Source organism: Danio rerio, chromosome 6 (assembly GCF_049306965.1).
Source record: "Danio rerio strain Tuebingen ecotype United States chromosome 6, GRCz12tu, whole genome shotgun sequence".
Lineage (NCBI taxonomy): Eukaryota > Metazoa > Chordata > Actinopteri > Cypriniformes > Danionidae > Danio > Danio rerio.
The window spans coordinates 51,017,337-51,043,606 of NC_133181.1; the positions used below are offsets into that span (position 1 = coordinate 51,017,337).

General features: G+C 33.9%; 1 protein-coding gene across 1 annotated transcript in view; it reads left to right on the forward strand.

Moving 5' to 3' along the window:
• Positions 1-3,564: 3,564 nt before the first annotated feature.
• The window catches only part of tafa3a (TAFA chemokine like family member 3a), a 203,146-nt gene continuing 180,440 nt past the window's right edge, over positions 3,565-26,270 (forward strand). The window contains exon 1 of the mRNA XM_002662529.6: positions 3,565-4,013. The gene's annotated coding sequence lies outside the window, so the exon portion shown is untranslated. The remainder of the gene's footprint in view (positions 4,014-26,270) is intronic.

A 26,270-nucleotide genomic window follows, 5' to 3' on the forward strand; every position in this document is an offset into this window, starting at 1 on the left:
TCCCTTCGTTCGTTTCTTTCTTTCTTTCTTTCTTTCTTTCTTTCTTTCTTTCTTTCTTTCTTTCTTTCTTTCCGTTCTTCCTTCCTTCCTTCCTTCCTTCCTTCCTTCCTTTCATTCCTTCTTTCTTTTCTTCCCTCTTTCTTTCTTTCTTTCTTTCCTTCCTTCCTTCCTTCCATCTTTCTTTCTTTCGTTCATTCCTTACTTCCTTCCATTCGTTTCTATTTTCTTTCTTTCTTTCTTTCTTTCTTTCTTTCTTTCTTTCTTTCTTTCGTTTGTTCGTTCGTTCCTTCCGTTTCTTTCTTTCTTTCTTTCTTTCTTGTTTTTGTTCATTCGTTCTTTGTTTCTTTCTTTTCCTCATTCTTTCTTTTCTTCTTTCTTTCTTTCCTTTCCTCTTTCTTTCTTTCTTTCTTTCTTTCTTTCTTTCTTTCTTTCTTTCTTTCTTTCTTTCTTTCTTTCTTTCTTTCCGTTCTTCCTTCCTTCCTTCCTTTCATTCCTTCTTTCTTTTCTTCCCTCTTTCTTTCTTTCTTTCCTTCCTTCCTTCCTTCCTTCCTTCCATCTTTCTTTCTTTCGTTCATTCCTTCCTTCCTTCCATTCGTTTCTATTTTCTTTCTTTCTTTCTTTCTTTCTTTCGTTTGTTCGTTCGTTCGTTCCTTCCGTTTCTTTCTTTCTTTCTTTCTTTCTTTCTTTCTTTCTTTCTTTTTTTTGTTCATTCGTTCTTTGTTTCTTTCCTTTCTTCTTTCTTTCCTTTCTTCTTTCTTTCTTTCCTTTCCTCTTTCTTTCTTTCTTTCTTTCCTTCCCCTGGCAATGGGACTATTGTATATGTGCACATTGCATGTGAAATGCTATATTTTGCAGCCCTAGTATATATACTTGCATGCATTGAAGTATCTAAACATTTCAGTATTTTACCTGTAATGCCAATATAAGGATATAATTTAACCATAATGTTATTCACTGAAAATATATCATGCTAATTTAAGTTTTATATAGATATTGTGCTCTCAAAAACAAAACAAAAAAATTATGTCAAAAAAATGTATTAGATTGCTCGTTTATATGCTGAGTTGATGTTAGATGATCTGTATAAATTATCTATTAAAAAATTATATTGGTAAAAATTCCTAAAATGGACCGACAGTACAGTCAGTAGGAGAAAGCATTGATCTGTTTGTGCCATCAGAGCTGGGTTTGTTTATGATGCTGCTGGAGTGTGTCTGGTCATTAAAGGTGAGCACTAATGTACTGCACTTCATCCCTGAGCCAAAGCAATCACTGACCTCATTGATTATTCTTCCCATCTGCTCCTTATGGAAGTGGGAAACCAGAGCAATCTGATGGAGTCATAGTACTGGAATTACCATATGGAAGCACTTTATGAGTGAAAAAACGAATAGAGATTAACAGTAGAGGCCATGTTCTTAACAAACAACAACAGCAACAAAAAATGCATGTGCAAAGATTTCTCTTTTTCAAAGGTTTCTCTTTGAGGATGATGAGGAAAGCAGATTCATCCATGCAATGTTAAAGTGAGTCGCAATAAAGCTTCTCAAAGCAAATCATGTTGGAATTGACTGAACAAACAGAATTAGGAATGATTAGCGATGCGTAATTCTGTGCAATTCAGAGTTCATTAACAAATGTGTTTTAAATTACGCTGGATTTCAGTATGTATTTCAAATGTTAAACTCATGTCGTAATGTCATTGCTTTATGTCCAAAAGAAAACAAATCAAATCATTTCAGATGTGAAACTTTTTTTGTGAGGATTTTTATTCCTCAGCACTGAAATGAATATGACTTATTACTTGAAATGCTTGAATTGTGAATGTGTGGCTTTTAGTTGATATCTGAAGTTTCCCTCAAGTTATAGTTTTAATTACTTTAAATATTATATGATTTTTTTTCATAAGACAAACCAAATTGTAGCCCGAAGGATAGAAAGGCATTTTTTAAAATTAAATATCAAAATATAAATATTAAATATGCATACCAATCCTTACTTTAATTTTGAATGATTTACTAGTTTTTTTAATTATTATTTATTATTAATTAAGTTATTATGCACACAAAACAAATTCTAGCTAATATGTGTATGTCTGTGTGTGTATATATATTGAAAATGCATGTTTTCATTTTTAAATATTTAATAATAATAACAACAACAACAATAATAATAAAAAATTATAATAATGATAGTAATAATAATGAATATTTATATTTTTCAGTAGGACTATTCTAATTGTAGCTCAAAGATAATAACCTGAATTGTTATAAGATATAAACATGAAATATTTATAATTAAGCATGTTTTTATTTGATTTGTATAACGTTAATAATAATAATAATATTTAATTATCATTCTTTTTATGCTTACACAAACTTACTTGCTCCTTGTTTAAACTACTTTAAATAAGCTGACACAAATTTTTGGGTGGATTTAATTAAATATTTTTTGGGACTTAATTATTAACCTAATTATTTTAATGTCAATTCAATTTAAGTTGTTAAGTTAACTTAATCGATTTGTGGACCTGCTGTGGGGCCAAGTTGGAGTACTCACTTTGGTCCCCCGGGCTCTGCAATTGAACCAAAACAATCTGTAACAATTGGTTTAAGATTGGCAACCAAAATTCAGGACATTGCAACCTGCAGAACAGAAGGTATAGTTAAAATAAAAAAAATAAAAAAACCTAATCGAATTGTGTTATGACATCATGAATGAACAGTGTGGAACTTTGTGTGGAAGCATTTTTACAGTGTATGTTTACTTCGATATATGTAATACTAAATTATGTGGAATTTGAAAATTTGCAATAGGTGATTATAAAATACAGTCAGAACCTCTAAACCATAGATGCCCAAACTAGGGCATGCAGGCCAAAGTTGGCCCATGGTAATGTTTAATTTGGCGCACCATCCAATCAGAGAAGAGTGGGGTAACTGCCATTAACTAATATTGTCATATCTAATACAACATATGCTTTTTGTTGTTTTATTGCTGAGCTATGCAAAAAATGCAAACTATAATGAAATGTTTCAATTAAAAGTTATAAATCCGATTTTCGAATATACTGTAAATACTGTTAACCTATGGACTGAGAACAATGCTGAAGACATCAGTGAGACATCAAATCAAGGCAAAAACAGGTGCAACTTGTCCTTATGTATTCGGCATTGAACTCCTTTCTGTTAAAGATGCGATTGTTTTTGTTTTTACTGTTATAAATTTGTTATAAAATACTGCATTAGTTAATATAAAACAGTGTTTTCTAGTTAATTTTCAATATTATTATTTACTCATGGCAATTTTAATGTAATACAGTTTGGTATATTTACCTTCGACCCACAGACTTCAATCAAGTTTGGTTTTCGGCAATCACAAGAAAAAGTTTGGGCACCCCTGCTTTAATCAAACAGGTATGACATCTCGTAATGTAATCACACCGACGTTGTCATTGCTCACGCACATCTGACTATCATCCAGCAGGGGGCGCCAGTCTCCCGCAGCGGCGCGCGCTCACACGGATCTCCCAAGGGCTCCGCGCGGACGCTTCAAGTGCTGAACACTTGAGGGGCGAGTCGAGCTCCTCAACGCCGCTCTCAGTCTCCACGCAGCCTGAACACAAGACTACAGCAGCCAAAAACACCACTGGTCCATCATGGATAAGGGGATATTGCCGATTTGAAACCTTCGTTATAATACCCGCAATTAAGGGTCTCGTCTTTACGTGCTTATTCAGATCCGTTCCGGCGCGCAAAGTTCAGACGCATCTGAAGGAACTTTGGAGAGCTGGAGTTCAGAGGACTCAATCGAGACTTTTCTGAACTGAAGCAGGAATCGCTTTAATACCATTTGCATTCTCGTTTGTTTGAGTCTGTAGGTGATGCTTTTCCTGGGATCGTGTTTGCGCGAAGGGAAATTATCAGGCTTTGCCACTGCCGGGGTTTTACTTCTGACAATGAAGAGCAAATGAGAGCAGTATTACTTCACCTTTATTGACAGCTCAACGACAGGTAAGTTGGATTGCTTCATTTCAAATAAATAGCCTTGGTAAATGAATAAAGTAAAGAAAAAGGGCAAAAATAAAAGCATCGATTTTAAATTGGATTTTAATTAGACACATCCTATATTTCCAAATAGGACTTTTTGTTTCATATTGATTTAAAGTGTGCTGGGGCTAGATATACTGGTTATTCATATCTGAGTTGTGGCTAAAATGTATTTAAAAGGGCGATATCGAGCTTGTATTATGCAGATGAAGGTGGTGTTGGTATTGGGCTTATATAAAAGCTGCTACTGCTGATGGTTATAAAGATGATTGAGATCACTAAAGTTGGACATTGCCGTGAAATGTGAAATCCTCTGTGCTGACAGGTAAATCATCTTGTTTGGATCTGAATCACTGGTGATTGTTGTTGGGGTTGCAGATCAATGTCAGATTACCTATAATTACCAGACATGTATTATTATAGTCAGTCAGCATTTGTCAGGCCACGGTTCTGGTGAGCCTTTACAAATAGATTGTGTCTAGAAATCTTTAAAATGCTGCCTTCTTTCACAGTATTTGTTAGGGAGAATGCTTTTTGGACTGGAGTGCGTGCAGAGTTTTGATTGACATTTGACATTCAGAATCAAATCATTTCCTAATTCCAAAATTGTATTCCCTCACTACACCTTATTTCTCAATGAATATCCATAGATGCAATGCATGTTGGAATACAATGCTTGGTTAAATTTTGATTGGCATTTGTTAATTTGATTATCATTTTTTAACTCCTCCCCCTTAACTTTACACAGTCCAATCAATTCCCGATTCTCCAAATTAGGCCCTTCCTTTTGTTTTTCTTATTATCTCACATTTTCCAAAATTTCCAGGCCATTCCTTAACTTCTTCCCCTAAAACCAGCTGACTGTATCTAAACCCAGTCAGTTCCCAAAATGGATTTCCATCCTTTTCTCTATTGTTTCTTGATAAATATCTAGCAAATACATATACCCTAGGAATGTATGTCTGAATGCAAGGCTTGCATAATATTTTGAATGATATTACTTAACTTCTGGATGTAACATTTTGCAGTCCATTCAATTCTAATTTCCCAAAATTAATTCCTTTGTCTACTTTTATTTTAAATTCCATGTTAGAGATCTAATATTTGGGCAAATTTTTGGCTGGCATGCCTTAACCCCTCCTCCTAAAATCCACATAACTTCCTCAATCCAATCAGTTCCCTATTCCCAAAATGTATTCCCTCCTTACACATTTTTTAAAATGAAAATCAGTTTCAAGCAGTTTGTTGTAATTTATGTTGGAAATCTTGATGTTTCCATTGACATTCCTTACTTCCATCCATAGAAACCAAATAGACGTATGTTTCAATCAATTCAATCAATACCCAATTCCCAAAATTATTTCCCTCCCATACATTTTTTTCGCTCTACGAATAATAATCAGGTAGTATCTGTATATAAGAAATTATTACATGTTGGAAGTCATTGATGTTTTGATTGACATTCCTTAACTCCTCCATCTAATAACCAAAAAGATATAACTTTTTACATTACAATAAATTCCCAAAAGTACGTGCCTCACTATGAACACTCAGTGGTTAGCACTTTTGCCTCACAGCAAGAAGGTTGCTGGTTCAAGTCCCAGCTGGGCCAGTTGGCATTTCTGTGTGGAGTTTGCATGTTCTCCCCTTGTTGGCATGGATTTCCCCTAGGTGCTCCGCTTTCCCACACAGTCCAAAGACACGCGGTATAGGTGAATAGGGTAAACAAAAAAGCCCTGTAGTGTAAATGTGTGAATGTGAGTGTATAAGAGTTTCCCACAACTGAGTTAAGGCTGGAAGGGCATCCGCTGCGTAAAACATATGGAATAGGGGAACAGTTGGTGGTTCATTTTGCTGTGGTGACCTCTGAAATAGATACTAAGCCGAAGGAAAATTAATGAATGAATGAATTTCCTACAATCCCCTCCCTCTTGATGAATGTCTATATCAGATCAGAATAGATGAGAATCTACCATATTTCCTTATTCCATAAAAGATTCTTTAACCCCTCTCTCTAAGAAACTCACAATAGACAATACAGTAAATTCCAAAAAAAGTGTCCAAAATAAAGTCCCTCCCCTGTTTTTTTTCTCTATGAATATTCTTACCAGACATTATTCATTAGTAGCAATACACCCAAAAAAGCTAAATAACATTTGCAATTAAAGTCCCTCACCATTCTTTTTAGTCCAGATTTACCAGGGCTGGGCGATTAATTGAAAAGTAATCGAAATCGACATTCAGAACCTATAATCAATCTATTTTCCAGGTTGAGTTTTTCAATTACTTTCCCTACCGCGTGTGGAGTCACGTGACCCCGCTCTGTTAGCCACACTTTGCAGCCACATCTGATCTCTGTTCGAGTAGGACGCTGGACCCATTCTTGAGCTTTACTTTGCACTACATTTTTGATGATTGGAAGCTGCGTCGGAAATGCATATTTTCCATTACATTAAAATTATTATTTACATTAAAATATTTGTTTACAAAAGATGCAAGAAATGCCCAGTTTAAAATGTTATTTACAGGTTGTGCATTAACTAATTTATTTAGAAAAGATGTTGCTTATTTTCTACTTTTAATATGAAAAGCACAAAAAACTATTTTTGATTATTAGTTCCCAAAAGTGGAAGTTATTTATTTTCACTTTTTTTTAATAATAAAACATGACTGTTTGTTTGAGGCAATGTGTTTTAATTTCAGTTCAACGTTTATGGTTAATAAATAGTCATAGATAGGAGATAGTGTGTGTTTCCTTTAATTGTTTTAAAATCAGGTAATGCACCCTTCATTCAAACATCTCTGACTTGTTATATGTGAGCATATGTACTGTACAACACTTGTCAGTGAACTATACGGCCAAAAATGTAAATAAATAAATAAAATAATAGGTCATTAATCATAATCAAGTTAAAATGTTCAATTAATCGAGATTTTGTTTTTAGGCCAAATCGCCCAGCCACAAGATTTACCAACAATTCTGTCATAATACTGATATAAATACACTGTAAAAACCAACAGTCAACTTTATCAAATGAAATGAGTGTAGTTAACTCAAAATTGACTGCAAGTTAATTCTACTCATTTGAAAAGAGTTTTAAACTCAGTGTTGAAGGTAATGAGTTAATTAAATACCTCATTACTTTAACTTAAATAGAGCAAATTTACAGTACTCATATAGATTAGTTTTTAACTCAAATGGTTTGTATCAATCGGTTTTCTTAAACGTTTGAGTTGCCTTATTGGCTTTTACAGTACTCGGTTGGTTTAAGTTCTCTTCATTTATTGGGTTTTACTGTACTCAAATTGCTTCGTTTACTCATTGATTAAATTCACAGTACTCATTGGGATTAGTTTTTGAACTTAAATGGTTTGTTGCAATCGGTTTCCTCAAATGGTTTAAGTTACCTTTTTCTTTTTGGGTTTACAGTGTATCACTTTAAAATAAATCCAAACTAAATAAGCTTTTTTGGGGGTTAAGTTCCAAACCTCCAATGTCCTGGAAAAGTCATTCCAACACATAAAATGACCACTATAAAGTGTCCTTAAGAAAGCTCAGATGATCTTTTCTGCTGTTGTATTTGTACTACAAATGATGCAAGATTACGTTAAAGGGTTTTCTTTGAGTCATCTTCATCCCAAAGCTCTCACCTTGGATTCTCAACCCTTCATAGTGATTAGGGCACAGAGGTGAGCTTTCAGAATGGAACACAGCCATTGTTTTGTGTTGATTTTAACATCACATCTTTCTTGCACGAGATTGCTCCATCTAGTGGTTTTTAAAGTTAATATCTGTGCATCCTTCATTGACAATGAATCCCACAAACCTCTGAATGCAGTTACATCTTTAAAGAATGCAATCTGACAATCAATAAATGCCATTTTCTCCTTTCAAACTTGAATCATATTTCTACCAAGCACTGCATGCATTAAATATCCACATGTTGTTTGACGATCATCAGAATTCAAAGCCTTCTAAGAATTTTTGAGTTCTGAAGTCGTAATTATGGTACGATGAGTCACAAGTGATTTGATGCGTGTGAATAACAAGTGATTTGATGCGTGTGATGATTCACAAGTGCTTTGGTTGATTTAAGCGAGCTTGTTTGCAAGTACATGGACCCAGTTAAACACATTCATATCAACTTCACCTCTTTTCACATTCTGACACAGACAGACTCGGTTGGAAAGTCTTTAGCTCTATTGCACCAGAGTGGACAGCAAAGGCTTTCCAATAGGAGTATATGTGATGTTTCATCTTTACGTTTTGTCATTCACAGGCTGCTGAATGAGAATGATGGGAAATTGTTTGTTTTTAATGTCCTTTTACATTTTATCCAGTATGTAGGTGTCTTTTTACTTAAGTAGAACAGCTATTGGAGATTTGTTTTAGCTGAAACTGCAGTCCTTGGTGATTCCTGTAGGAATTTTAATAAATATTTTATTACATCCAAGTCTACCGCAACTGCTGCGAGATTCAAAAGAACACACATGTATATTAGCAAAACAAAATTAATATTTTTGGCTCCTGATGATTGAGTTGTATCATCAAGTGGGACATGTTTCTGGATTAACATCTATGTTGATCCTGGTACAACATTCCAATCAGCCAATCAGAATTAAGGGATAAGTTTACTATTTGTTAAGTTTGGGCTTACGGTTGGGTTTATGCCCTTCTACATGATTGTTATTTATTATTCCCCTCTGATTTTGGGTATAATTTACAGTTATGGTTGAGTTTAGGGGTAGGGAATTGGTATTGATTTCATTTTCGAACAAAAATAATTTTCCAGGATCAACATAAATGTTAATCCAGGACCGTAACATCTATCATGACATGTCTACACAAACAGTCCTCAATGCATTCATGTCAGTGTGGTAAGGCAACTTGCTGCACAGATTTTTTTGAGTTAACTTAAATCGAGTCAACTTCAATATACTTGGGTTAAAAGATGAATCAACTCAAAGCAGCAAGTTGGCTTAGTTAATGTGTGAGTGCCCTGTTAAATAGTGATGTGTGGTAGTACAAACAAACAAACAAACAAACAAACAAACAAACAAACAAACAAACAAACAAACAAACAAACAAACATCGCCAGCTTGTGAATTCCATTATTTGTGTCCTTTTGACTGTTGTGAACACACTCAGGACTGTTTGATGTGGATTAAATAGTAAATAATGTTGAGTTTTACTTCAGATTGATCATTTCACTTTTTATGACCTCAATGTATCACTAGGAACTGCAGGTATTAATTTAGTTTTGCCTGTATTTGTTTTTTACTCTTAAAGTGCTTATGCAGGTATTTTCTGCCAATTTGAAATAAATCAATTAAATCACAAGAAGAATCTAAACGAAAAGCAGATTAACAATTTCAGTTTAGACAACTGTATGCAAAACGTGCCAAAATCTTATTAAATGTTCAGTGTGACAACCCATATAACGAATTGATTAATACAATTCTTATTACACAAACATCTCTTTTCATTAGTCATGTAGAAAAATAGCCACACGCATGTTTTGCTCAATAAATGGGTTCCTCTGCTCGGTACAAAATAACATGCTGGTGTCTGAGGCCCTGTCCACATAAACATGGGTATTTTCAAAACCGCACTTTTTTTCAATGTGGTTTTGCTGTTTGTCCACACGAAAAGGGAGTATTGGATGACTGAAACTAAAACTTTCTAAAAACTCCAGCCAGAGTGAAGAATTTCCTAAACTACAAGCTTAGTTTTTACCTCATGACGTCAGCATGTGTGCTGTTTCTCTTTTCTGATTGGACAACACGGCTGAGTTCACACAAACTGAAAGATGTAAATTAGGCTAATTTTGCACTTTACAATATATCATGTATTCTGAATTGTTTAACCACAGGTCAAATTCGTCTCTGTTCTCACATTTGCATTGTCTTATATCTTATATACTCTCAGAACATACTTGATTTCCCAACTGGTGTGAGAACTCAGCATAAAAGTGTCATTATATCCACCTGTTGGTTACTTACCATGCATCACAGTGCATTTTTGCTCTTTCATGTGGATGGAGGTTTTAAAACAATGATGAAAAACTTTGTTTAGGGCGTCACCATGGCGCAATGGGTAGCACGATCACCTCACAGCGAGAAGGTTGCTGATTCAAGCCCCGGCTGGGCCAGTTGGCATTTCTGTGTGGAGTTTGCATGTTCTTCCCGTATTCGCATAGGTTTCCTCTGGGTTTTCCTTCCACAGTCCAAAGACATGTGCTATAGGTGAACTGAATAAGCTAAATTGACCGTAGTGTACGTGTGTGAAAGAATGTGTATGGGTGTTTGCTAGTGTTGGGTTGCATAAACATGTGCTGGATAAGTTGGCGGTTCATTCTGCTGTGGCGACCCCTGATTGATAAAGTGACTAAGCTGAAAAGAAAATGAATGAATGAATGAATGAATGAAATCTATTAATAAAAATGGCATGTATGTGTGGACATGGCCTAAAAGACAATTCCAAAAGGACCTGCAAAAAATGTTTCCAATGAAAAATATTATTGTATATATTTGGTGTTTGATGATTGTGTTAAGATAGAAGACTCGCTTAAATTAAATTAAACCCATATTTATTTATTTTTTTAAAGTAACACCTAAAAATATGTTGTCATTTCTTTCTTATCAGATAATTTTGCATGTAGTCTGATCATGCATTTTGGAAGAAATGGCCTTCAAACCGGTCCTTTAAGAATTAAGAGTCGTCATTGTTAATCACTGATTAGACAAGTAAGCAGCTGTATTTGCTTTCAGAAGCCGCCAATGTTTTAGCAATCATGGCTGATATATTCACTAATGAGTCCTAAGTGTAAAAATGAACAAGTATAATAAGAGTGGAGCACTTTGTAAGCAGAGTTTGCTCTGACTTTGCCAACTTCTCCTTATTTTACATTTGAATGCAAAAGGATTAGCCTTCATGTGAATTTTTTTAATTCTTTTTCAGATATTTCCAACTCTCAAAAAATGTATGTTTGCTGTTTGCTTAAACAGCGGATGCCCTTCCAGCCACACATTCTCATTCACACACATACACCACAGTCAAATTTAGCCTAACCAATTCACCTGTTGCACGTTTTTGGACTTGTGAGGGAAACCGGAGCACCCGGAGGAAACCCACGCCAACATAAGGAGAACATGCAAACTTTACACAGAAATGCCAACTGACCCAGCCAAGGCTAGAACCAGCGATCTACTTGCTGTGAGGCAATTGTGCTACCCACTGCACCACCAATTCTTGAGTTTATTTCGGGATACATTAATTGTTTTTTGTTCAGTCCACTTGCATTTGTAAAAACTAATAAGTTAACTTAATTCCTTCATGTTGTCCCTACATGAATATAAATCTATTGTATATAAATCTATTGTGTGGAACCCAGTATTTTTTTTTATAGCGAATGTGATGCTTTTAACAAAGCAAGCTAATTTTCCCAGTATTCCCTATACATTTTTTGTTCTTTTATGCGTAAGGTTCTCTTTCTTGCCAATATACTCGACTTTTTAGGATTGCTGAAGATTTTATTGCTCATAATATTTTAAAATAATTTTCCTTATTTTATAAACATTTGATTTTGGGTTATTAGGTTAAGGATTGCTCTTTAAAAGAAGCTGGTTGTACACTTTATTTAATTATTATTTAAATTTCACAGTTGAAGTCAGAATTATTAGCCCCCCTTTGATTTTTTTTTTTTTGTTCTTCTTTTTGTATATATTTCCCAAATGATGTTTAACAGAGCAAGGATATTTTCACAGTATATGTCTGATAATATTTTTTCTTTTGGAGAAAGTTTTATTTGTTTTATTTCAGCTAGAATAAAATAATTTTTTATTTTAAAAAAAAACCTTTTAAGGTCAAAATTATTAGCCCTTTTAAGCTATATGTATTTTTTTCTATAGTCTACAGAACAAACCATCATGATACAATAACTTGCCTAATTACCCTAACCTGTCTAGGTAACCTAATTAACCTAGTTAAGCCTTTAAATGTCACTTTAAGCTGTTTAGAAGTGTCTTAAAAAATATCTACCAAAAATATTATTTACTGTCATAATGGCAAAAATAAAATAAATCAGTTAGTAGAGATAAAAAAAAAAATAAAAATCCCCTCTCTGTTAAACAGAAATTGGGGAAAAATAAACAGAGGGGCTAATAATTTAGGGAGGCTAATAGTTCTGACTTGAACTGTACATTAATCCAAGTTTATCAAAAGCAAACCTCTCATCATAGTGCTAGAAAAATAGATTCAAATGTCTATAAAAGTGATTTCTAAGTCTAAAAATAGAAAAGCAATTAAAACAGTTAATATATGCTTTTTCTTTAACATCTTTACATAAAAATGTTTGTATATCTGCATTTTCTGTAGTAAAAGTGCATTTAATTACTCTTGTTAATAGTTAAAATTGGAAAAATATGTGTAATATATTTATATATGATTTCATAATGATGTACCCTCGCATCTGTTTTTCTATATATTTATTTCTTTTTATTACATTTCTTCTTTTCTCACTTAATCCTTCTTGTTAAGGAATGTAAAGGGATTTTGTTGTATAATAAAACTGTACATGCTGGTTCTTGTTAACATATAAATATAAAGAAAGAAAGAAAGAAAGAAAGAAAGAAAGAAAGTATTTTTTGGTTAACCAGAATAAAAGCAGTTTATTTTTTTAATTAAGCCAATATTATTAGTTCCCTTAAGAATTGTTTTTAACAAACCACTGTTATTCAATAGTTTACTAATTAATTAACCAAACTTACCTGGTTACAGTTTTTCTCAGTCGCTTTAGTTCATTTCTCAGATCAGGCTTGAAATTTGCAAAACAGTAAGTGCATTTCTCAAAACATCGCGTACAAATAGCAAAACACCATGGATTACCTGCAAAACCCACTCTCTTGCTCAAAATCCTTAGTTCATCTCTCAAAACTAGTGCAGTCAGAATGACAAGTCCTTGTCTCATTGTGAACGGGTAAGACAGTCAAATTTGTCATTTGTTGCCAGATCTTGTCATTGTGATACTGAAAGGAAAAGACAGCCTGCATAGCACAAAGAAAAAACAAAACAAAAGTACAAATTTGAACATACTGTAGGACAATCTCCTTTCAGATGCACCTTTATTAGAAAAAGCCAAGCTTCACCTGGAAGAAATTTACCAATTCAGGACAGATTTAGAACAAAAAGTTTAATGGAAATGCATAGAAAAATACGTTATGACAAAATATTCTGACAACACGAACAAACAATTAAATGTTGTGGGGGTGAGACTATTCAGTAGATAACAAAATAATACATTTTGATCAACATGACATAAGCAATGGATAATGTAGGAAAGAGCAGAGAATTGCATGGATGTACAGAAGAATTTGCAACTTGTTCAATGGAACGAGAAACTGCTTTTCCGATGTGCACAAGTGACACAATGATGTGAAGATTGAACGGGTAGTTTTGAGAATTTTAATTCTGACCTGAGAAATGGACCAAAGTGACTGAGAAAACTGTAACCTAACTAGTTAAGCCTTTACAGTTTTTCTTGATTGCTTTGATTCAGCCGTCAACTGAAACTCCACATTTTCAAAAGTTAACACACAGGCCTAAACAGCGGCACTTATGCCACTTATGGCTGCAAAATGCACATACCGTGTCAAAACGTTTAAAATATGCAACAACCTAGTTTTTCCTTCAAACAACACAACTTGCAAACAAGTATATGAGCTCTATCAATCAATCATTACACAATGGACGACAAAATACAAAATACAGAGCTCTGTGAATCAGTGCACCATGGCTTGCTATTGTAGCCTATTGCCAAAGCCATTTGTTTCCTTCTATTTGGGCTGTCAAATTTGCCTTTTTGCAAAGAATTGGATTCAGAATAAGAAATGATTTGATTACATTTATATTGAATTCATGACACTTTCATTCATGAAACTGTGGCAAAAAACTGAAATACTACAAAAAAAAAAAAAAACAGACATAAGTAATAAAATACTGTAAATATTAGAGAACACATGTAAACCAAATATACTGTCAAATCAATTGGGAGTATAGGACATAGTCACTATTGACCTCCTCCATCTATGCTGGCACAGAAGAACACAGACCTTCCACCGTTCTAATATGGTTTGCAGGCTGATTGCTAATTGAAGATTTGTGTGAAGGAGTGTCAAATTCATACTGATCTTGGTAGTTTCTATTGGTTAGGAATAGATGGTTTCTGTTTGGTTACCACAGCTAAAACAATGAAGTTTGGACTGCTTGAATGACATCCGTGTTAACTGTTTTGAAAAATGGAGGGGAAAATGTGTCAACCCAATGAGAAAGGGTTTACACATTTGCAAGGCCTGTCTTCTGCTCTGCTGGGATAGTGATAATGAAAATGAAGTGGAACTTAGTTTCTTTAACCAGGTCAAAGAAAACGAGAAAAACTGCAAATTGCACCTTAAGCTGAAGACTAATAGCTTGCAAATTTACTAGAAAAAAAACGTACAAATGGCAAAGGCAAAATAATACAGTTGCTATAAATTACTTATAAAATATTACTATTAATAAATCTACTGTACTTGAATAATAAAAAAGAATTTAAAGGAAGGCTAATAGTTTGGACTTTGACTGTACATCCCCTTCTTTGTGTCCATTCTTTTTCCCATCCGCCCTTCATCTTGCTTTCTCATGTGCGGTCAGCTGTTTTTTGCAATTAGCGCTATCATTGCATTTCATCCAGCAGAACAGTGGCTGTAATAACCTTACGGCTTTTTTGTTGCGTGCTGATACTATTCGGCCTTGATTAATTGCGCTCCCCGGAGAGCCACTGGAGAGCCGGCGTAGATCTTCCCTTTCACGCCCCGTGACAAGTGACCCATTACTGTGCTTTATAGATCGCCGTCAGCGGCCTTTGAAAACGCCTGTGGGCCTGTTGGGCGATGATTTTATTGTGCCGTGTTATTTGTGGGAATTGCTGACAGACAGAGCAAAGGGCAGCTTTGGTTTTTTTTGGTGTTGGTTTCTCTGTGGCGCTGTGCAGTTAGCTTAAGTCAGTGTGTCTGCTAGGCAACTTAAATTGGTTATGCTCTCTGGGTCACGCAAACAAAGGTCACAGTGTGGCAATCTGTCTAACGTCTCGGAGCATCATTTGACAGTCTGATGACAGATTGGAGAGTAGCACGGAAACAGACTATCACTTTCACAACCACATATTGGCATTTTGGATCATTTTCTGCAGCTCTGATGAACGAGTGTGGTACCTTTCTCGTTTACAGTACAGAGGAGTATAGCCACTGAAGGTGATATAACAATGGGACATTTAATATGTGTTTACTGTTTAACGTGTTGTTCTTAAATGCACTTAAAAGAAGACATTTTGCAGAAGATTTTAGCTGTTTATTTATATGCATTGTATGCTTTCGATTTACTAATGATTACAAACAAACAGCAACACACTAAATTAGATGTGAAATTATATGTAGAATTTGTGTAATATTTCCCAACTGATGTTTAACAGAAAAAATACAGCATTTTTGAGAGTATTTCCTATTCTTAAGGTCAACGTTATTAACTCCCTTATTATTTTTTTCTTGACTTTCTACAGAACAGGCCACTGTTGTCCTATGCCTAATTATCTAAATAAATAACTAGTAAATTATCATACACTGTTTTCATGGCAAAGAAAAAATAAATTAAAACTATGTTTAAAAATGTGGTGAAAAAACTCTCAATGAAAATTTCACATGCAGGGTGTTTAATAATTTTTTCCTTTAATAAATATATATGTGTGCATATTAGATATATATATATATAAGGTGGTGTAACGGATCACAAGTCTCACAGTTCGGATCACATTGTTTTTTGTCACGGATCGAACCATTTTTCAGATTAGCCAAAAAGGGGAGGAGACAAATGTAGTTTGCTTTCCATTTATCACAAAAACAATACAGCAAGATTTTTAGATTATTTTTAGTTTCATTTTCAATAAATGATTCAGTGATTTACTTATAAAACTTCATGTTTCGTTGCTAGATGGATCATTTTTGAAGAATTATTCAGTGCCATATTTTTGATGGCTGGTTGTTGCCACCTATTGGTTTAATAATGTAATTGCTGTCTACAACTTTTGTTTTTAAGCGTCGCTAAATGTATATGTCGGTAATTTTAATCTTTACCATGTATTTACCATGGTTTCTTCTGTGTTATTTGACTGTTTGTAAACTAAAGACTCTTTCTTGATTTTTGCGTTTTTCAAACACAGATTTGAATGCAGCGATTCGAAGGATTAATAAACATATGCAAATCAACATCATTTATAATTTATGTTGCGTGGGTGTTGAGATCCCAATCTTTTAATGATTAATCGTGCAGCTTACACTGAATGCATTAATGCCGGCTAAACAAGTAGTGACAGAAAACACCTTTAATAACCCAAGAAACCCACCAAGTTACAAATAACCTACCACAACTTCCGTCATCATTATATTTTACAGGAAAGCCTAAATGCTTTCATACATGTGATTTGAATGACACGAGAGGTGATCTCTCTGTGATCGATACAAATTTAGTAAAGTAAAAAGTAAAAAAATATATATTTCATGAGTCACATGTGTTCCGAACCATGGGTTATGATCTGTACTGTAGGAATCACTGATCAACAATGGTTTGTTCTGTAGACTATCGAAAAAATATATAGCTTAAAGGGGCTAACAATTTTGACCTTAAAATGTTTTTTTTTTAATTTAATAACTATTTTTATTCTAGCAGAAATAAAACAAATAAGACTTTCTCTAGAAGAAAAAATATTATCAGACACACTGTGAAAATTTCCATGCTCTGTTAAACATAATTTGGGAAATATTTATAAAAGGGGTGCTAATAATTATGACTTAAATGTTTGTCCTTTTCCTAATAAACTAGATTTTTTTAAAGTTTCGATTTTTAATTTAGCAATATATATTTTAATTATGTTTGGATTTTTATATTGTAAATATTGTTTAATAAATATATTAAATTAATTTATTTTTAGTAGTTTTTCCCTAGTGTACTATAAAATTACCTTATGCATTATTCCCCGAAGTGTACTATTAAATGACCTCATACACCTTTTGACCGAATTAAAAATCTTCAGACCTCACAATCGTTTAAGCTTTTATTCACAGAAAATGTCTTTGGAATCCCATTTACGCCTGCCTACATGCTAATCAAGCCATATTACCGTAGGCTTGATGATTTAACTTCAGTTTCAACTTCAGGTGAACTTTCCTTCAGCTAGAGATTGCATCAAAACCACTCTTTTATATGTTTCAATATGTGGCAAGATGAAAATAATCTCTGTCATTTGTCTTGCAAAGAACACCTTTTTTTCCTCTAATGAACTTGATAACGACAGCAAAATGACAAAATGTTTTATAATGAAGACTGCTTACTGAATGGCTTCATCTGACAAGACAGCAAACTCTGGTTAGATCTGAACAGATGTTTCTCCTTTGTTCAAGCTCAGGTATATCCATTGGAAAGCGAGTGACCTTCTGATTTCCTTTGTGATATAGATATATATAGATAGAAAGATGGTATTCTGGCACGTGGGAGGAGCTCTCAGACTTTGGGTCAATGCGACAATCGTTAACAGTAATAGGATGACATGATACTTTTTAAAAGGCATTTGCGGTTGCAATTATAGAGGATTTAACATTTGCTTTTAAGGTCAGGAACATTAGAACAAGACTAATGGCTGGGTGAACTACACATGAAGCATATCTTCATCACATTTAGTGTTGCTCTAGTGTATGTATGTGTAAGAAGCAGGTGCACGAATCACTTCTGCTGCTGCACAATCATTTCAGGAATAGAAGCTCTTGGTAAGCAGGTGGTGTCTCGACACCTTTGTGTGTGTCCGTGTTTTTTTTACATTATGAATTGTAAACCAAGAAAAGGATTACATGTCTGCATGTAAATAATTGTTCTAAATGTAAACTATTAATTATAAATTAAAATGATAAATTCCAGATATATAGACATACAGTTTTTATTATGTCACAACTGTAAATTTTAAATTGTATTTTGTTGATGCTGATTTACGGGATGAGTCGTAACAAAAAGTGAGTTTGCTGGTGCTGGAAGAAAAATAAGAGAAACCACAACAAAGTCTATATGAAACAAAGAATAGTGATTTATTAAAAAAATTATATTAAACAGTGAATAAAGGAATTTAGAATGTAAATAATTATTAATCAAATCAAACAAAAGACAGGTGTTGCCAAAACAAAGAAATAATTTGAACAAAACAATCTTACTAAATCTTACTATTATTTAGCCCCCTAAACTAACTAACCAAAGAAAAATGTAGAAACAAAACCACATATACTCAACTCAATTCAATTTAAGTTTATTTATATAGTGCTTTTTACAATGTTGATTGTGTCAAAGCAGCTTAACATAGTTCTAGTAAAGTCCAGATTTCAGAGTTGAAGTTTAGTTTAGTTCAGTGTGGTTTCAATTTCACTACTAAAAGTTCAAACACTGAACAGCAAATCCACTGAAGCGCTGCTCCACATGTCTCGATGCGAGCTAGGAAGGGATGACAGTGGCGAGGAACAAATAAACTTCCTCAGTAGACGAAGTGAAGGGAAAAAACTTAAACCTACATAACCTAAAGTCACAGTATTTGTCAAATTTGACACATTTTAAATGTACATTCTACAGAACATTCTACGTTCTATTCAAAATATTTTCTATTTATGCAAACTGGACACTTTTCCAGCCTGATCTCATTAGGAAATGCAAGTGATTTACGTTTTGTCTGTTTAGTGGCTATTTCGTACGAATTCAGTCGTACAAAAATGTACGATTTAAAAAAGGAGGCATGGCACCCAACCCCACCCCTAACCCCAACTGTCATTTTTCGGATTTCGAAATTTATGCGGATTAGCTACTAAATCAAAATGCTATGAATTGCCGTACCCTTTTCTAATAATTCTGTAGTGTTTTAATTTATATTTTTAAATAGATAAATAGGTAAAAAGTAACAATTACATGTATAACTGAATTTAAATAATAATTTATGAGTTTTGTTCTATTTTGAATCAATTTTTTTTCTTGTGAAAGCTTGAAATTGATGATGCAGATGACAAAGATAAGGATTCATTCATTTAAGTTCCTGATTATCAGGGGTTGCCACAACGGAATGAATCACCAACTATTCATCCAATTCACCTATAGCACGTCTTTGGATTGTAAGGGAAATCGGAGTACCTGGAAGAAACCCAACCTAACATGGGGAGAACATGCAAATGCCACACAAATGCCAAATAGCCCAGCCGGGACTCGAAACAGCAACCTTTTTGCACAGTGCCACACAAGAATTCATTAGTTTGAAATTAAATGAAACCAAACCCTATCAAAACACATTTGTTGATACTTGATATTTCTATATAATTTATTTTTGACAAAATGTCCCATGTTTCGGTAGTGACAGACAAGTTTAGGTAGTGACCACAAGACTATTTATATTAAATGCTATTTATGTATTTTTATGCAGTAGTCTTTATTTACTTACCAAAATAATATCACTGCAGGTTAACTATCATTATATTAACCTTAACTGATGAAGTTATTAGTGATTTGTTAATTAAGTTAATTAGTAACTAATAAAGTAATAGTAACTAATAACCTTAACTTGATTGTAATGCAATAATGTGCCCCTTTTGCAAAGCTGCCTTGAAACAATAATTATTTTGAAAAGCGCTATGTACAAATTACGGAAGCGTACAGCTGCCACCCAGGAAAAAAAAAAAATCTGAGCTTTATCATGTTTGTACAATATACTTTTCACGTTCTTACAATATAATATCACGTTTGTACAATATAATATCAAGTTTGTACAATATACTTTTCACGTTCTTACAATATACTTTTCACGTTTGTACAATATAATATCAAGTTTGTACAATATACTTTTCACGTTTGTACAATATAATATCATGTTTGTACAATATACTTTTCACGTTCTTACAATATAATATCACGTTTGTACAATATAATATCAAGTTTGTACAATATACTTTTCACGTTCTTACAATATAATATCACGTTTGTACAATATACTTTTCACGTTTGTACAATATAATATCACGTTTGTACAATATACTTTTCACGTTTGTACAATATAATATCAAGTTTGTACAATATACTTTTCACGTTCTTACAATATAATATTATGTTTGTACAATATACTTTTCACGTTCTTACAATATAATATCACGTTTGTACAATATAATATCAAGTTTGTACAATATACTTTTCACGTTCTTACAATATAATATCATGTTTGTACAATATACTTTTCACGTTCTTACAATATAATATCACGTTTGTAAAATATAATTATCACGTTCTTACAATATAATATCACGTTTGTACAATATAATTATCACGTTCTTACAATATAATATCACGTTTGTACAATATACTTTTCACGTTCTTACAATATAATATCACGTTTGTACAATATAATTATCACGTTCTTACAATATAATATCACGTTTGTACAATATACTTATCACGTTCTTACAATATAATATCACGTTTGTACAATATAATTATCACGTTCTTACAATATAATATCACGTTTGTACAATATAATATCAAGTTTGTACAATATACTTTTCACGTTCTTACAATATAATATCATGTTTGTACAATATACTTTTCACATTCTTACAATATAATATCACGTTAGTACAATATAATTATCACGTTCTTACAATATAATATCACGTTTGTACAATATACTTTTCACGTTCTTACAATATAATATCACGTTTGTACAATATAATTATCACGTTCTTACAATATAATATCACGTTTGTACAATATACTTTTCACGTTCTTACAATATAATATCACGTTCGTACAATATAATTATCACGTTCTTACAATATAATATCACGTTTGTACAATATACTTTTCACGTTCTTACAATATAATATCACGTTTGTACAATATACTTTTCACGTTCTTACAATATAATATCACGTTCGTACAATATAATTATCACGTTCTTACAATATAGTATCACATTTGTACAATATAATTATCACGTTCTTACAATATAGTATCATGTTTGTACAATATACTTTTCACGTTCTTACAATATAATATCACGTTTGTACAATATAATTATCACGTTCTTACAATATAATATCACGTTTGTACAATATAATATCAAGTTTGTACAATATACTTTTCACGTTCTTACAATATAATATCACGTTTGTACAATATAATATCAAGTTTGTACAATATACTTTTCACGTTCTTACAATATAATATCACGTTCGTACAATATACTTTTCACGTTCTTACAATATAATATCACGTTTGTACAATATAATATCACGTTTGTACAATATAATATCATGTTTGTACAATATACTTTTCACATTCTTACAATATAATATCACGTTTGTACAATATAATATCACGTGAAAAGAACTTGAAAAGTATATTGTACAAACGTGATAAAGCTCCGATTTTTTTTTTTTTTACCTGGGTGGCAGCTCTACGCTTCCGTAACAAATAAACTTGAAATGAACTCAATTATTAATTAGACTATATTAATATGACTATATTTATTTTCTCTCATGTGGGTTTTTACTCCACTCCTTGAGGTGTTGCCTGTTTTACTTTCCTAGGAACATGCAAAATTCATGCGCGTGATGGAATTTCACTTTAATAATATTCTTGTTTACTTCTAGCTTGATGTGTAATGTAAAATCATGGTCCTGAGGAAAAAACCAATTGCATCTCCCATACCAGCCCAGCTTATATTTCTATCCACATCAACAATCATAGATCATCACTGGGCCAGAATTGGGTGTTTAAGATCACTATACATGCATGAGATGGCAGGTGATTTATTGCGGAGGCGAGGCCGTCCAGCCTGTTGTGTTTGGTGAGGAACAGAACGCTCTCGAAGTGTCCTCAGCCTTTAGCCTGTCGAATTCTAGAGGCTGTAATTTGGAGATATTGCTTTGCATGCTTTTGAGAGGGAAGTGCAACCGATGCGAGATGGATTTGCCATTGTCTTCCTTCAGAAATGAGTCTGTGCTCGGCGCAATCACACCGTTGCTGTGTCAAATTCAAATCATGCAGCTGCAGCAAACCAATGAAACACAAGATGAGACGGCGTGAGGATTTTTAGTCTAAAGGTCTGCTTTAAATGTTGCCATTTGTAGTTTTGTTGTTTCATGAAGTGCATGCACACTTTGCTGTATATTTTTAGCTGGAAAAGCTGTTTAATAGCAGGTTTACCACTGTTTTCCAATTTACCGCCCTGAATCAGTGTGTTTTCAATCACATTAACTACCCAGGCTCACTGGAAAATTGTGTCTCTACCAATATTTTGGCGAAAATTTCAATTTTGCACAGCTGAAATGAAATCTTAAGGCATTAAAAACCAACAACATTTATTCCTTTTCACACAAAATATGATTACAGAGTTGGTTCTTTTAATAATTTTACACTCACCTATACATGCTTGGTAGGGGGCTGGAAATCAGGACAGAATAGGTTGTGGTTGTGCTTTGTGTAATGTATAGTAATATAGCACATTCATTGTGTATGGCCTTACACTCAAAGTGCTTCACAATCATGAGGGGGGTCTCTCCACACAACCACCAGAGTGTAGCATCCACTTGGATTATGCGATGGTAGCCACAGGCGCCAGTGCGCTCGCCACACACCAGCTGTAGGAGTGGAGAGACAGAGATAGAGCCAATTCAGTTGGTGGGGATGACTGGGAGGCCATGATGGGCCAGGGGGGATGGAGTGAATTTGACCAGGACACCGGGTTTACATCCGGGAAACATCAATAGGATTTTTTTTTTTTAAATAAAGACTTTTTTTTTGATAATAAAAATAATAAAAAACTACTATTACTTATAATGGACCTGCTTGCACAACACTGCAGTTCACATCCGGTTGGCCGGTCGCATACGGTCTAGTCGGAGTTCAAATATTTTAACGTATCCGCAGCTCAAATCGAATCCAAATTTTCCACATATGGAGATGATTGGAAATCTACACAGCTACTGGACGACTCTCCATTGGAAGCGAATGACTTCCGGTCTGTCGTTTGTCATGCGCAGTGGAACTCCCATGTGTTTATTTTTAAAAAAATTTTTATGGCAAAGTTTTTTACTTGTTACACTGTATTATTTAAGTACATGTTGTTGTATTACTATGTTGCATTATTTATGTACATATTATTTTTGTTTTCCCTTTAATGCAAATATTGACAAACCTTACCTCCTAATTATGTTGTGAAATGTATTTCAGAACATGTATTTCATTGTATGAACATCTCAATAATGATCATAAACTATGATAATAGCCAAAGTTAGCCTGCGCTGCAGTGGACAAATTAGAGCTGCTGGATTTACAACATGTTAATTCATCAACTCCTCCCAAAATACACAAAGTATTTGTGGATGGTTTAGGTATGAGATGAACAGAGTAAAGTTCTATTCAATTCATTTTTATTTTCTTTACATCTTTATTTTTATATACATTTCTATTTTATGCTTTTACAATGTAGATTGTGTCAAAGCAGCTTCACATAGAAGATTATAGTAAATTGAAACTGTGTCAGTCCAGTTTTCAGATTTTAAGCTCAGTTCAGTGTGGTTTAATGTTCACTGCTGTGAGTCCAAACACTGAAGAGCAAATCCATCGATGCACAGCTCTACAGGTCTCGATCCATGCAAGCCAGTGGCGACAGCAACGAGGAACAAACCTCACCAATTGGCGAAAATGAAGAATTAAAAAACCTTAAGAGAAACCAGGCTCAGTTGGGCACGACCATTTCTCCTATGTGTCTTGTGCAGAGCTGCAGTCTAGTTCTAGTAATCCTAAACTGTGTGAATCTGACAAGGATAAATCAATATCGATTATGTTGAATAATATTTGTTATTGCTCTCTATTATCAGAACGTTTTTTTACAAACCATAAATGTTGTTTTGACAGTGCGTATGTGTTTTTAAATGCGTGAAACCTAAAATAAACTTCATTTGTTTGAAAACATTAATAAATTGCGATTTATGACAAATATCAAGCCATCATGTAATAATGTCATAAGTCGTGATAATGACGTTAGAAGCATTCAAGTTCTTTTCGTTGGCACAAGATGGCATTGTATCCAGAGTTTGTTGACTTTGTATTTAAAAACAAACAGCAAAGAGTTTGCATCAGATATTTTCATCACCAACATTCCACAAGTGTTGACTTTGTATCCATGAATTTTGCCTATACTGCTTTAAATTAATAATAATAATAATAATAATAATAAAAAAAATTATATATATATATATATATATATATATATATATATATATATATATATATATATATATATATATATATATATATATATATATATATATATATACACACAGTAATAGCATATACAGTTTAAATCAAAATGGTCCGCCCTCCTGTGAATTGTCTTTTTCAAATATTTCCCAAATTATGTTCAACAGAGCAAGGAATCTTCACAGTATAGTTTATAATATTTTTTTATTCTGGAAAAAGTCTTATTTGTTTTATTTTGGATAGAAGATTATTAATTTTTCCATTTTTTTTTTACTGATACGCTCCCATTTCAGAACCTCTGGGTTATAGATAGTTAATTAGAGTTATTTTGTCATTTTCAGTTGGCCATTTGACTTTTTTTATGAGCCCGGGGTGCATTTTAGCCGATGCATGTGGTTTTTACCTTCTTACAGAGCTTGCATGGATAATGAAGCAGCGTTGGGGATTTTTCCTCCATCGAATCCTAATCTTTGGGTTTGTAATTAAAAGTACTAAAGCAGTCTCAAAACAGCATGCTTGAATTGCTAATTCCGAGCCACAACAGAGCAGTGAATCTGCAAATATAGCAGCTACAGCGTTCATTGAGATGGATGTCACACTCTACGTAATGTGTCCAAAGCTCAGTTGCGTAGCCGATTGAGAAAGCTGTGATGGCTCATAGGAGCTGCGGCTTATCTCACGGTCTGTGTGTGTTTGTGTGAGTGTGTGTGCAAGAACAATGACAAAGCCTCGACAAAATAACAACAAACAGGCAACTAACAGCATCGACCGTGAGCAACAGATGCTGGTCCTAATGCAGATGGCTGTAAAGTTACTGAAATTAAGCAAGGATGCATTCAGTTAATCAAAAGTGACAGTTAAACATGTTAAAAGGAACCCTGTTTTAGATAAGTGCTGTTCTTTCCTGTTAATATAAGAATCCAAAAAAAAGTTAACACAGGCTCATTTTGTGTTAAATGTAGTCCTATGTACATTTCTGAAGATTGTGAATCATGTAGCCAGAAATATGTATGGCTGATTTCATCTTTAAAACGGATGCTACGTAAGAGGCTTTTCGTACTTACCAGCTGACCACTTACCTCTGTATGAATGGCTTTTCCTTTGTTACCAGTTTGTTCACTGGTCTGCCACATACGTTGGAGGATTTGAGACACAGAGCAGAGTTGACCATGATGACAGTGTTCGAGTCTGGCAAATAACGTTTCTGAAAACAGGTAAAACAAAAGCCAAAAAATTCAATAAACAAGTATACAGGGTGAGAATGTGGTTAAATCAAAAAAAAACATGGTAACATGGCTTTTCTTTATCTGGATTGCTTTTGAAAACACTGTTGATTTAGGAAAGATAGTAGTCTGGTCAATCAATGCTTTTTAAAACACTATCGCTTGGGTTTAGGAAAGGACAGGGCTTAATTTTAGCTGGAACAAGCCAGATCCGGCCTCATTTTACAGATCCCCCTCCGCACACGCACCCCCGATCTGCTCTTCTGCTCTTCACTTTCTTCGTCGACTCTCCAACTCTCTTCACTTTCCTCTGTGAAAACCCCCCTCCCACGCTCTTCACTTTCATCTGCACCACCTCTCCCTCCTCTCGTAACTCACCGGATCCGTTACCTCGATCTGTTCTGGGACCCCGCAATTTACAAATTAAGCACTGGGAAAGGGCATTGGGTCCGTGGGTCAGTAAGTCAGTCATTCAGTCAGCCAGTCAGTCAGTCGACAGTGGCCTCTTGTGGATTTACGTGAGAACAGCAGGCGCAGATGGCACTTGTGAAAGAAATTTGAGATCTGAAAAAAGCATACACAGCGACCTCTGGTGGATTCGCGAAAACAAAAACTGCAAAAAAACATACCTCCTGG